The sequence below is a fragment of the Cricetulus griseus genome, assembly GCF_003668045.3.
Source record: "Cricetulus griseus strain 17A/GY chromosome 1 unlocalized genomic scaffold, alternate assembly CriGri-PICRH-1.0 chr1_1, whole genome shotgun sequence".
Classification (NCBI taxonomy): Eukaryota; Metazoa; Chordata; class Mammalia; order Rodentia; family Cricetidae; genus Cricetulus; species Cricetulus griseus.
Genome location: NW_023276807.1, coordinates 203,813,159 through 203,825,582, shown reverse-complemented (window position 1 = coordinate 203,825,582; position 12,424 = coordinate 203,813,159). Strand labels below are relative to the sequence as shown.

Genomic DNA, 12,424 nt, shown 5'->3' with positions numbered 1-12,424 from the left:
AAGGCCGGGGTCGGGTCTCCTGTGGGCGGGCGGTGGGCGTGAGTCAGAGGTCTGGGTGGAGCGGGGTGGAGAGGGGGTGATGCGCTGCAGCGGCATGGGGTGGAAAGGCAAAAGGTGGCTTCAGCTGTGCCCGCACTGGCCAGCGCTCGGGAAGGACCAATGCTGGCTGCATGGGGATTCAGGCGGGGCCGGTGGGGGGTTGGGGGGGGGAGTTGTATGGGTAACTAACTAACTCACTGTGGAGATGCTGCAGCAGGGTGCTCCCTGCCGCTCCTGGGCGCCCAGTGGGCTCTTCCAGGGTCGCGGAGTCGTTGGGCGCCAACTGATGAACTACTTCCTTGGGGAAACAATCTTACGTCTATGCTTTATGAATGGCGTCATGGTGGTCTCATTTTAAGTCTCTTTTTATATGAAAGCTAAAGGTGTATTCTAAGAGTGCTCTGATTTGATCATACAGAGTGAGCAATCCCTCAAACATGCAAGGGTGAACTCTAGTGCTCTCCCCTCAGCACTTCCTTTCCAGGCAGATATTCCAAGTTCCTCCAAAAATGAAAAAGTCTGATGTCTCTGAAATAACTGTAAACTCTGGGTATCTGGTGGGCACAACGTCAGTATCGTCTTTAGAGACCCCAGGTTTGCCTTGCAAACTAGCTTACTGCCTTCTGCATCAGGTAAAACTTCTCCAAGCCCTCCACCCACTCCCAGCACTGTTAACAGATAGTGTTTTGTTTGAAGGGGGCTGTTGTAGGATTAGTATGTTCCTCATCGCTGAAAACCAGTTCAGGGCCTTTGAAGTGGCATTTACCACAGTCTCAGGGAAGGTTCAGCCGAGGTGAGCATCGATCGGCAGGCAGCTAAGGGTGATAACTCAGATGCAGCTTCAGTTTTCATTTCAGAGCAAATGATCCCCCAGTCAGCCAGTTCCAACAGCTTCTGGGTGGGTGGGTGGGTGGGGGTGTCACATGAATGGTGACAGAATGTTGAATAGGGACAGTCTCTACCTCTGTGAAGATGAGCCTCCAGCTTTTGTTCTCTGCTTGAACTGGACAGTTTCATCTACTGGTAAAAGGAGAGTCATGTTGACCAAGACATTTCTGGACTGATGAGACTAACAAAGCCTTCCCTAGATGTCATTTGAGTGCCTGTATTTCCACTCCCTTGTCTCAGCAGCCTCCTCAGGCACCGCTGAGTGAGGAAGAGTCTCACATTGCTGGGCCCACACAGTGGCTACCCACTAGCCACAGGTGGCCCCTGACCCTTGAAACCGGCCTATTTCAAATCAGGATTGCTATGTGAGTCAAATGAACATACAAGATTTCAAAGATTTCTCACAGAGATTCTCTTTTAATGATATCTTTTGTGATATGGGGGGTTAGGATTCGGCTCAGTGGTAGAGAACATTTGGGGCTCTGGCCTTGATCCCAAGCACCCCAAAAGGAAAAATTGTCTAATAGTCTTTTATCTTGACTGGATATTTGGAATACATTAAATTTAACTAATCCCACACTAAAAGTAATCTCACTGATTCTTTATTATTGTTGTCATTATTATTTTTATGTATATGGGTATTTTGACCATGTGTATATCTATGTGCTGTGTGCAGAGGCCAGAAGAAGGCCTTGGAGCTGCAGTCACAGACTGTCATGAGCCACCATATAGATGCTGGGTATTGAACCAGATGGGGAATTGAACCAGGTCCTCTGTAAAAACAGCCAGTGCTCTTCACCTCTGAGTCATCTCTCCAGCCCCAACCTGCTTCTCCTTTAATCCCAGTGCCAGGAAGGCAGAGATTGGCAGATCTCTGGAGCTTGCAGGCCAGTCAGACTAGCCAAATTAATGAGCTTCAGGTTCGGTAAGAGACCCTGTATCAAAATTAAGGGGAAAACACAAAAACAACACACACACAAAAATAAATAAATAAAAGTAGGGCCTTGTTGGGAATTAAAAGGGATTCGGTGGGAAGTGGGTGAGAGGGAACAATGAGAAGGTGAAACTGACCAGAGTACATGATATCCATGTACAAAATTGTTACAAAGAACTAGGTTTCTAAAAACCAAGACAGGGAGAAATGGAGGAATGCCTGACGCCAGCCTCGGGCTTCCACATTCACACTAGCATGTGCATGTGCACACACACACACACACACACACACACACACACACACACACACACTCACACACACACTCTCACATGCACACACACTCACACTCACACACACACTCACATGCACACACACACACACACACACACACGCACGCACACACACACACAAACACACTCTCACATGCACACACACACACACACTCACACACACACACTCTCACATGCACACACACACTCACACATGCACACACACACACTCACACACACACTCACACACACACACACAGCATATCCTTGACACTGTCAAAGCTAGAAATTGAACCTCTAATTTTACCAGCAGTGGTTGATTGTACCAGCCCTCTCTTAGTGAAGCACTTTCAAGCACATGACCTGCCAGAGACACAGATGTTTCTTGGCCGTGGTGGGGTTCAGTCCCAGTGAACCCACTGTAAGATGAAAATTTCCTGTTATGGCGTACACCTAGCCTGCTGATCATCTTAATTCAGCATCTCTCCCTTTAATACGGTGGCTGGCCTGGAACTGCTTCCCACTGTCCTTTGCCCAGTGCTGTCAGGGTCTATGCTACTGTCTCCCAGCAGCCTGGGAAAAGATCAGATTGTGTATTGCTTCAGTACCTTTAGAAATTCAAACACCCATGTCAAGCTGTCATAAGTTGGGAGTCATCTTGTTGATAAATAATATGCACCTACATGTAAGTCACATACTAAATACTAGTGATGGTTATTTTTACAACAAAAAATAAAGAATGCATGGTGTTTTCTTTTTACCTCCCAATACATCATCTTCAGTTGGTGGGAGACCTCACTGAACTACAAATTGCACTTGTTTTGCATCCTCCCAGTCTGCACACAGAAAAAAAAAAACAAAAAACAAAAAACAAAAAAACAAAAAAAAACCTGTTTATTGTCAGGATTCAGCTCATGAATCTTGGTTGGGCAGCTCTTCCAGACCCCACCTCCCTCAGGTAGAGCTGCAGGCTGAGCCCCAATCTGAGCAAGCCTCACAAGTGTTCCTGCTATTGACTTACCATGATGAATTGCAAATGTTTGTTTAACCTGTCAGCTCCCAAATGCTGGAGACTCCTTTGTTTATCCGTTTCACCTGTGCCTTGCATGCAGCTCCTGGAGCACAGTATGGATGTTTTTCAGTGTTTGAAAAAAATGAGCAAACTCATGCATGCTGTTAATCAGTACTTTAAGGGAGCCATCGCCTTCTCTGTGGATGCAGATTCATCCTGCTGCCTCATGAGAAATAACCCACACAAAAGAACGCGATGCAAAAAGCTGTGGAAAGCCATAGTGGACTTTACATTTGCATTTGCAAGATCATGCCTGATTTATACCAGAGCTATAGCTGGAAGCCAGTGAACAGCCTAAGCAGCCAACAGCATAAGGAACAGGGGGGAGGGGTTCTTTTTAATTATTCAGTTGTCTTACAATCAGGACCCTTTGGCCAACTGATAATGGATGGTCATTGAGGGCTCAGTGAGTTGTTGTGACGCAGGACAAAGACGGGCGGAGACAGGAAGGTTCAGCTGTCTCTTCTCAGGTCTAGTCAAGAATCAGGAGTTATGTGACTATAAACAGAACCTTTTGGAAGCATGGGTCTGGCATGGGGTGTATGACAGCAAATGTCAACCTTTTGTAAAGTTCGGGCTGCCTGGTATCTTGGGCACTTATCCCTCAGTTCTGTCAAGCATACTATGATCTTTCCCTATGTGTCACCTATGCAAGTGTTACCACCGGCCACCCTGACTGGAAGAACCCACAAGATGTGCCCCTCCAAGCAGTCGGGTCCAAGCTGATGAAACAAATGTCATGTGGCCTTCTCATTGACACAGAAGCTCCCCCTCTGAGTGGGAACTTGAAAGAAACAAAGTTATACATAATAGGTTTATCTTCACAGAGCCAGTTAGGATTGGCCCTGTGATTTGTTAGACAGTAAAATACAAGCCTGACTTTTTTTGTTTGTTTGTTTGTTTGTTGGGGTAATTGGTGAGAAACAATAACAACAAGAAAGGTTTGCTGTTGTCCCTAAGAGGACTGCTGTCAAAGTTAGCTGATAAAAGTATAGAATGCCCAGCTAATTAAGAATGTCACATGGATAATGATAATGTATTACTGTACGTAATAACTGAAATACTACTCACAGCTTTGTCTGGCAAACATATCTCACAAGAGCAGGCTCTGCTGCCTCCTATGGGAAGAATTTCTCCTATGTCTTTTCAGAAATAGCTGAGGTTATGTGTGAAACCCTAAGGCCGAGAATGGAAATGTCTATGTTCTCGTCTAGCATGCTCACTGCTTCATCATCTTTGTGTTCCAAATATTCCCTGTGCGTCACTGTGTGCCAGGTGTTGGGCTCCTTACTGAGGACTCAAGGTGCAGGAGAAAAGCAGTCTCTGTCCCTGACCCGATCAGGCCCCATTTTCACTCCACAGAATGTATAGGTTGGCTCTTTAGGGACAGTATTTTGTATAGTGTCATCCATGCTAATAAATATCTTATCAAAGGTGTTTGCCATGATTAGAAAATAGGAGACTTAAAGTCAACATTTTTCTTTAAAGTTTTTGGCATTTTGATGTGCTGACTGACTACCCTTGTTCTCCAAATACCATCACAGTCAGGAGCTGTCTCTCCAAGAGCACTCTGGGAATAAGGTGCTGTGGAACCACACTTTGGGAAATGCTCCCCCTGAGCCGATGTTGAAAATATTTCATCAATCTGGCCTCACATGATTCTGTGTTTGATTATTTTTTCTTCTGTCTAAAATCTCCTTCATCCTGAAGATCCTTCCAAATGTCCTTTGCTCTGTGATCCTGTCCCTTATAACATCTCCTCATCCCCACTCCTGTTCCCCACACACCTACACAACCAAGGAAGGATGACATCCATCTGGTTCATTTCTACATCCCAGCCCTAGCCCCAGGCATGAATTATGTCAGTAAATGTACTTGTGAATGAATTGACTAACTAGTGGGACTTGGGCCCTTACCTTCTCATCACATTCTTGTTGTTGTGAGACAATTGTTTCTTCAATACTGGGAATCTTTTGAGGACAGCGGGGGGGGGGGTGTGGAAATATTATTAATAATGCATGCCCTGGAAATAAGTCCTAGCACATGATTTGCTCTTTGTAATCAACAATAAATTGTACTTATATCTTACTCTCTAACACACACCCGTGAATTATTTTATATAGAACTCATGACAATATCATGAAAGGTATCATAGCCCTGTGGATTAGCTCACGAATCCCTATTCTGGGATCTGACAGCCATGTATGCCAAGTGCCCATGGAGGCCAGATTTTGCATGCAAGCTGGCTTTCACCATTTCGGCATTTCACCGGCATGGGAAGGTGGAAGAGGTAGAGGCCACTTCTTGTCCCATTAGAGGTGTTCATTCTGGGAAGCACGAAAAGGTGGGGTTCTCTGCGATGGGACTGCAGCCTTTCTCCAGCTTCCTGGGCACTTGAAGCAAAAGTTGTGACAACACATTTCCACTGCACGTTCTTGACACAACCGTTCCCCTGATGCAGCCTTCAGGGGCCATAGCTGTCCTGGCAGACAGTTCTGTGACAGGAAGCAGCTCTGAGGAGTCTGCTCTAGTGGTCATTCCTCCAGCTGTTTCAATGCTGTGCAATCCGTTTCTACAGCAGATCCTTTTCTGCTAGCACACCTGGAGGTGGTTCCTTTCTCCTAGTGGAGAAAGAAATTACTATTGTAAGCCCATCTCTCCAGAAGAGAAAACTGAAGTGCAGAGAGATTAACTTTTAACTCCCCTAAAGCCCCAGTGGATTAAGTGACAGAGCCAAGATCTCACCCCAAAGGCTAGACTCTTCTCAACAAGATCGCCAGGGCAGAGCTGGCAATAGCACCCAAAAAGAAAAGTCTGGCTTTATTTATTAATCAACAGCCACTGAAGGCTCCTAGTAAAATAAAAACTGGCTACAAGAAACATAGCATAGTCACAGGATGGAATATTACACAGTGTTAAAAATAATACCATATAAAACAATAACAACCAAAAAATATGATATAGAGCTCTATATAAATTTTAGCAATTTAAGTGAAACAAGCCACTGAGAAAGACAATCACCTTCCCTTTCATATGCAGAAACTATATTTTGCAAATATATGTATGCCCTGGAAGTAAAAAGAAGGTGACTACATGGAAGGAGGGGGTCTAAGCAGAGGGAGGAGAAAAGAACAAGAAAGGGTACTGAGGGGAAAAAGACAAATATCCCATGTCTTCTCATACACACAAGAAAGGGGGAGTGGTAGGAGAGAGCCACAATGGAGAGTAATGGAAAGTAAGTGCCAGCAAAATATAATATATATACAAACACACACATGCACACAAATGCCATGATGGAAATCATTTTGTATACTAAGCAAAGATGTGTGTGTGTGTGTGTGTGTGTGTGTGTGTGTGTGTGTGTGTGTGTGTGTGTGCCTGTGTGTGCCTGTGTGTGCCTGTGTGTGCCTGTGTGTGCCTGTGTGTGCCTGTGTATAATTGTGGGTAACAAGTAGATATTAACCACAGAGTCACTCCTCAGGGATTAGCCATCTTGTATTTTGAGTCAAGGCTTCTTACTTGGCCTGGAACTCGCTGTCTGGCCAATGAACACCAGGGATCCATCTCTCTCCATCCTGCTAGGAATGGGATTACAAATTCTTATCACCATGACGACCAGCTTTGTTTTCAAATGTGAGTCATGAGTATCAACTCGGGTGCTCATACTGGTGCAGCAGGCACTGTTCCAACTGAATCATCTCCTAGTACCTACAAAAAAGTTAAAACAAGCAATAGAGAAATAAATAACCAATAACTTTAACAGAAAGTGTAAAAGTTGCAAGTCAATGCCCTACAGCAGACCCTGGTCCTAGATGGATCCATCTATATGAATACTTTTAAATTCAAAGACATGATGTCTACAATGTCACCTGTTCCAGATCAGTAAGGAAGAAGTGAAGCTTTTTAATGCTTTAAAAAAATCTCATAAAATTTTGCACAGGGGACCCATCAATATATAACAGGAAGACTGTAATAGGGAAGTTTTACACTAAACTGTAAAATAATTCAGTATTAAGAAATCTGGAGACTAGGGAGATCAGTCAGTAAAGTGCTTGCCATGCAATCATGAGACTGAGTTTGGTTCCTTCTAACCCACATAAAATGCTGGGAACAGTGGCATGCATCCATAATTCTGCTTGGGAGGCAGAGACAGGAGGATCCCTGGAGTTCACTGGTCAGCCTAGCTCAATCAGTGAGTTCCAAGTTCAGTGAGAGACCCAGTCTCAAAAAATAAAATGGAGAGCGATTGAGAAAAAAACCCAGTTTCAAACTCTATCCTTCATATGCAACCACACATACACACACGAACACATATGCATATACCATGTTGAATACACATAGGTGTGACCCCCAAATCTATCCATGTAAGGCCCTGTGTTATTAGATCAAAAGAGAAAAAAAAAACAAAAACAAGTGGTCAGATAAATACATATTTAAAGGAGAATGTAAAATACAATGCTCACTCTTCATAAAAACTCTTAATGAGATAAGGTGATATGATACAGGAATTTGTGGTTATAGCTATAAATGATAAACACTGAGAAAGAGAAAGGGCTAAATCTGTACATCTCAGTTGAGATGGGAATCTTCCTGCAGAGATCAGAAAGAAGGAAAAGCCTGCTTTCTCCCCTGCTGCCTAAGACCATTGTGGTGGCTAATGGACTTAGCTGAGAGACAGATATGAGCATTAGCAACTGTAAAGCTCCGTGTCAGCCATTATTCTGGTTTCTCCCATGGACCAACATGATGCCAGCTAAAATACTCAGTGACCTAGACTTCCTCTATAGATCTATGTCTGTCACAGCCTGATACTCAACCCATTTGTGACCTCGGAAATATTAATCTCGTTCGCTCCACACTGTGTTAGCCTGGCATTCCCCTATTCACACTCTGTTAGCCTGGCATTCCCCTATTCACACTCTGTTAGCCTGGCATTCCCCTGCCCATCCTTTCAGCAGCTCCTGGCCCCTGGCCCACATCCTCAGGACTAAGTTCTTGGGGTGGCCAGGCAGATAGATAAAACATGTTTGATTTATAATGTAGTTTTCCAATGACAAAATTTCTTCCTTCATAGCAGCAGAATCAATGAAAGAATTTCAGCTAATAGTGCATGCACATGTGAATTACTGGCCTAGCTGGGCCCTTCAAATCACTGTAGTTACCAACACTTCCTGTGCTTAAAGGCCCTTCTGTATCTGTCTGGAGTCAGGTTGGTGTTGTTCATTTATTAATATTACATCTTGTGTTTGCATAAAAATATAAGTAATTTGTAATAAGCAAGAAAAAATCACTGAAATCAAATTGTATAGGACATTGAGCTTCCTGGAAGCAAAGGCAGAAATCAAAAGTGTATTTCCCAGCATTAAATGCCTGCTGGGGTACACACATGTGTGCACACACCTCATAAGTATGCTTCAAGCGCTCCTTCTTAACCATCCCAAGCTAAATTACTTGATAAGAAACCTACCATAGGGATAAAGAATTTGTTTACACATTCAGTGTCCTTTTTGTTTATTTATTTGAAGTGGTGGTGGGTGGTGAATGATACTGCAACAGAGATGTAATGATTTGCATAATGCAAATACAGAGACACAAGCTAGCTGAGCTTGGTCACTGCAGCAACAGAGGCTTCATCAGTTCATAGGCCCAAAGCACTGTAGAGCCTGAATGAGATGTACTCTCCATTAATTCTATTCATGAGCTAAGCACACAATTTTTTGTTCTTCTGAGCTGAAGCCAATGAGACATGATGATGAAGTTCCAAGACCAAGTCAATTCTTGTGCGTCTTATTAGAAAGCAGCGTTTTTCCTTTCAGGGTCATGTGCTTCCATTTTTCTTATCCATTACTGAAGCAACATCAAACTATTCAGCAAGGCTGGAAATAAATCATGCACTGGATCTTCTTGAACAAACTCATCATCTCTCTCCTTTAGGTAGTTCAAGACAGGAAATGTTGGTAAGGGGTGTGTGTGTCTGTGTGTCTGTGTTTTTGTGTGTGTCTCTGCATACATATGAATGACAGTGTTCGTAAGAGCCCATTGGGCTTCATGCTGGCTTCAGCACAGCTAAGAAAAGCTTAACTCTATTTAATAAGCTTCCCCACCCACATTCTCACTGAGAGTCAGAGCCCATCAGAGTAACTAGAAGGGGATAAGTGCTCAAACATTAGGTCCTCAAAAATTTTACACTTTTGAAAGATTGCTAAGCACCAGACAGCCTTTGTGTAAATTTATTATAAGTATTGGCATTTGTCATGTTAGAAATGAAATTAAGTGTGTGTTTGTTGGTCTATTTTTTAAGGCTAGGGATATAGTTTAGTGGTAGAGTATTTCCCTGTATGTGCAAGACCTTGGATCTGAATGTAAGCACTGGAAAACATCAAATCAATTGTAAAACTTGTTACATGTCTACATTTTAACTCCTTGGTTTCACAGATTGCTGAGCTTTCAGATTAGTATTTGTAGCTAGTCTTTATTGATATTATGTCATTAAGTGTCTGCAAAGAAACCCAATATATGCAGGAGAGAATGGAAATGAAAAGGACAAAACCCATTGTGGTGGTTTGAATGAAAATCATACCCACAAACTCAAAGAGAGCAGCACTATTGGGAGGTGTGGCTTTGTTGGAGTGTGTGTGGCCTTGTTGGAGGAAATTTATCACTGTGGGGGCTTTGAAGTCTCACATGCTCAAGCTATGCCCAGTATGGCACATGGTCTCCTGCTGCTGCCTGCAGATCAAGATGCAGAACTCTCAGCACCTTCTCTAGCACCATTTCTACCTACATACTGCCATGCTTCTCATCATGACCATAATGAACTAAACCTCTGAAACTGTGAGCCAGCCCAAATTAAATGTTTTCCTTTATCAGAGTTACTGTGGTCATGGTGTCTGGAATGACTCTTTTTCTGTCCCACCAGCCAACTCCCAAATAATGACACGGAGACTTCTTACTAATTATAAAGCTTGGCCTATAGCTAGGCTTGTTCCTAAGTAGCTCTTATAACTTAACCCATTTATATTACTCTACATTCTGTCACATGGAGTTACCTCTCTTCCATCTTGCATCTCTTATTTCCTCTCCATATCTTGTGGCATCTCCTGTGCACCTAGATTCTCCTCCCCCTTCCTTTCTCTCTCTGGAAATTCTGCCTATACCTCCTGCCTAGCTATTGACCATTCAGCTCCCTGTTATACCAATCACAACAATACATGTCTACACAGTGTACAAATATGCCATAACAGGTGTCTCTTAACAGCAATAGAAACCCTAACTAAAACAGAAGTTGGTACCAGAGACTAGGCCTGATCATGCTTTTGTTTGGAAAAAATTTGGACTTTGATATTTTGGATTAGGAAAGCAGTGGGGATGCTTTAAGTGGGGCTTATGAGCCTGACTAGTAGCAGCATGGAAGACAGTGGTGCTGAGAGTGATTTGCACTGTGGGAGTCTGGCTTAAGAGGTTTCAGAGAAGAAGAACGTTAGTATGTGGCCTAGAGATGAGTCTTGTGATACTTTGGTAAAGAATGTGATTGCTTCTTGCCTTCGTTCAAAAAGTCTGCCTGAAGCTAAAGTGAAAATTTTTGGATTAATTCCATTAGCAGAAGAAATCTCAAAAAGGCCTAGTATTGACTCTGTTGTATGGTTATTAGTGTTCACTCTTATGAAAATCTATAATGAAAAGGAGCAAGCTGAGCAAGTTAAATAATAAAATGTACAGATTGAGGAGAAAAGAGGTACTAGGAAGTAGAATGGAGCTTAACCTGTGTTCAAGGAGATAAACTGATTAAGAAAGGAAATAAAGGGAGTGGCGACCTCAGGACAAGACCCTACACAACTAAGCTTCCAACTTGTGAAAAGAAATTTAAAAACATCATAGGTTCAGGTATGGTGATACACACCTTTAATCCCAGAACTTAGGAGACAGAGGCAAGCAGATCTTTGAGTTCAAGGCCAGCCTAATCTACAGAGAAAGTTCCAGGACATCTAAGTTTAAGCAGTAAAAGAAACCAGCAAAAACAGAAAGCTGATGAAGAAGTAATTGAACAAGGGGGCCATGTTCCAGCCCCAGCAAGCTGGGAGAACTTGGCAGCTTCCGCCATGTGGTTCTGGCTTTAGAATCAATGAAAGAAGAAAGGGGTTATGGAATCTCCTTCCACAACTAAGGTGTGTGGCAGGGGTGTCCCCACACGGAGACCAAGAGAGACCATATATGAAACTGTGAAGTTGAAGTCTGTATTTCCTTGGAGACCCAAAGATGTTAGAGATGCAGAGTCATGGGATACCTGCCAAAGAAAGCTACTAAGAGGGAGTGGAACAACACCAAGAGGAAGTGTGTCGAAGTCAACAATGGTGAAAGGAATTGGAGATCTGAAGAACATTTTGATATCAGACATGGAGATGAAGAGTTTGCCCAGCTGGTTTCAGTCTTGTTTTGGTTCAGTGTTTCCTTTGTTCCCTTTGCTCCATTTTGGAACACTAATGTATATCCTGTGCCATTATATGTTGGAAGTATGTGATCTAATTTTGGTTTTGTTCTTATTTTTATTTTACAAAGGATTACAGCTAAGAGATTGTATGAATCTCACTTCAAAACACTGTTGAGACTGTGATAGACTATGGGGTCTTTTGAAGATGGACTAAATGCATTTTGCATTATGCTATGGCTACAAGCTTATGGGGGCCAGGGAGTAGCTTGTGATGTTTTGAATAGGTATGGCCCCCATAGACTCATGTGTTTGATTGCTTGGCCCATAGAGAGTGAACTCTTAGGAAGTATGGCCTTGTTGGAGGAGGTATGTGACTGTGGCGGCAAGCTTTGAGGTTCTATATGCTCAAACTATGCCCAGTGCTGAACACAGTCTACTTCTGCTCTTGGCAGATCAAGATGTAGAACTGTCAGCTCCTACTCCAGTACCATGTTTACCTGAGTGCTGCCATGCTTCTTGCCATGACAATAATAGGCTAAACCTCTAAAACTGCAAACCAGCCCCAATTAAACATTTTCCTTTATAAGAGTTGCCATGGCCATAGCGTCTCTTTATAGCAATAGAAACCATAACTAAGACACTCATCTTCATGCTCTAATTGGTTAAGACTGAACTCACAGCCCCACTGGGAATGCTTCAGGGTTCTACTAGGGTTCCCTTAACACAGTTTGCTAACTGCTGATTTTGAATAAAACTATAAAAAGAAAAGTAAGCTACTACTTTGAAAAGAAGAT

The 12,424-nt window shown here is 43.0% G+C and overlaps 1 long non-coding RNA gene across 1 annotated transcript; it reads right to left on the bottom strand.

Annotated features, from left to right (window-relative positions):
* Nucleotides 1–3,513: 3,513 nt before the first annotated feature.
* Nucleotides 3,514–6,905, bottom strand: LOC118239743. Its single transcript, XR_004772602.1, has 2 exons — nucleotides 6,722–6,905; nucleotides 3,514–5,823 (listed from the first exon to the last, which is right to left on the bottom strand). It is a non-coding gene; the product is annotated as an uncharacterized LOC118239743 (long non-coding RNA).
* Between the last annotated feature and the right edge of the window lie 5,519 nt (nucleotides 6,906–12,424).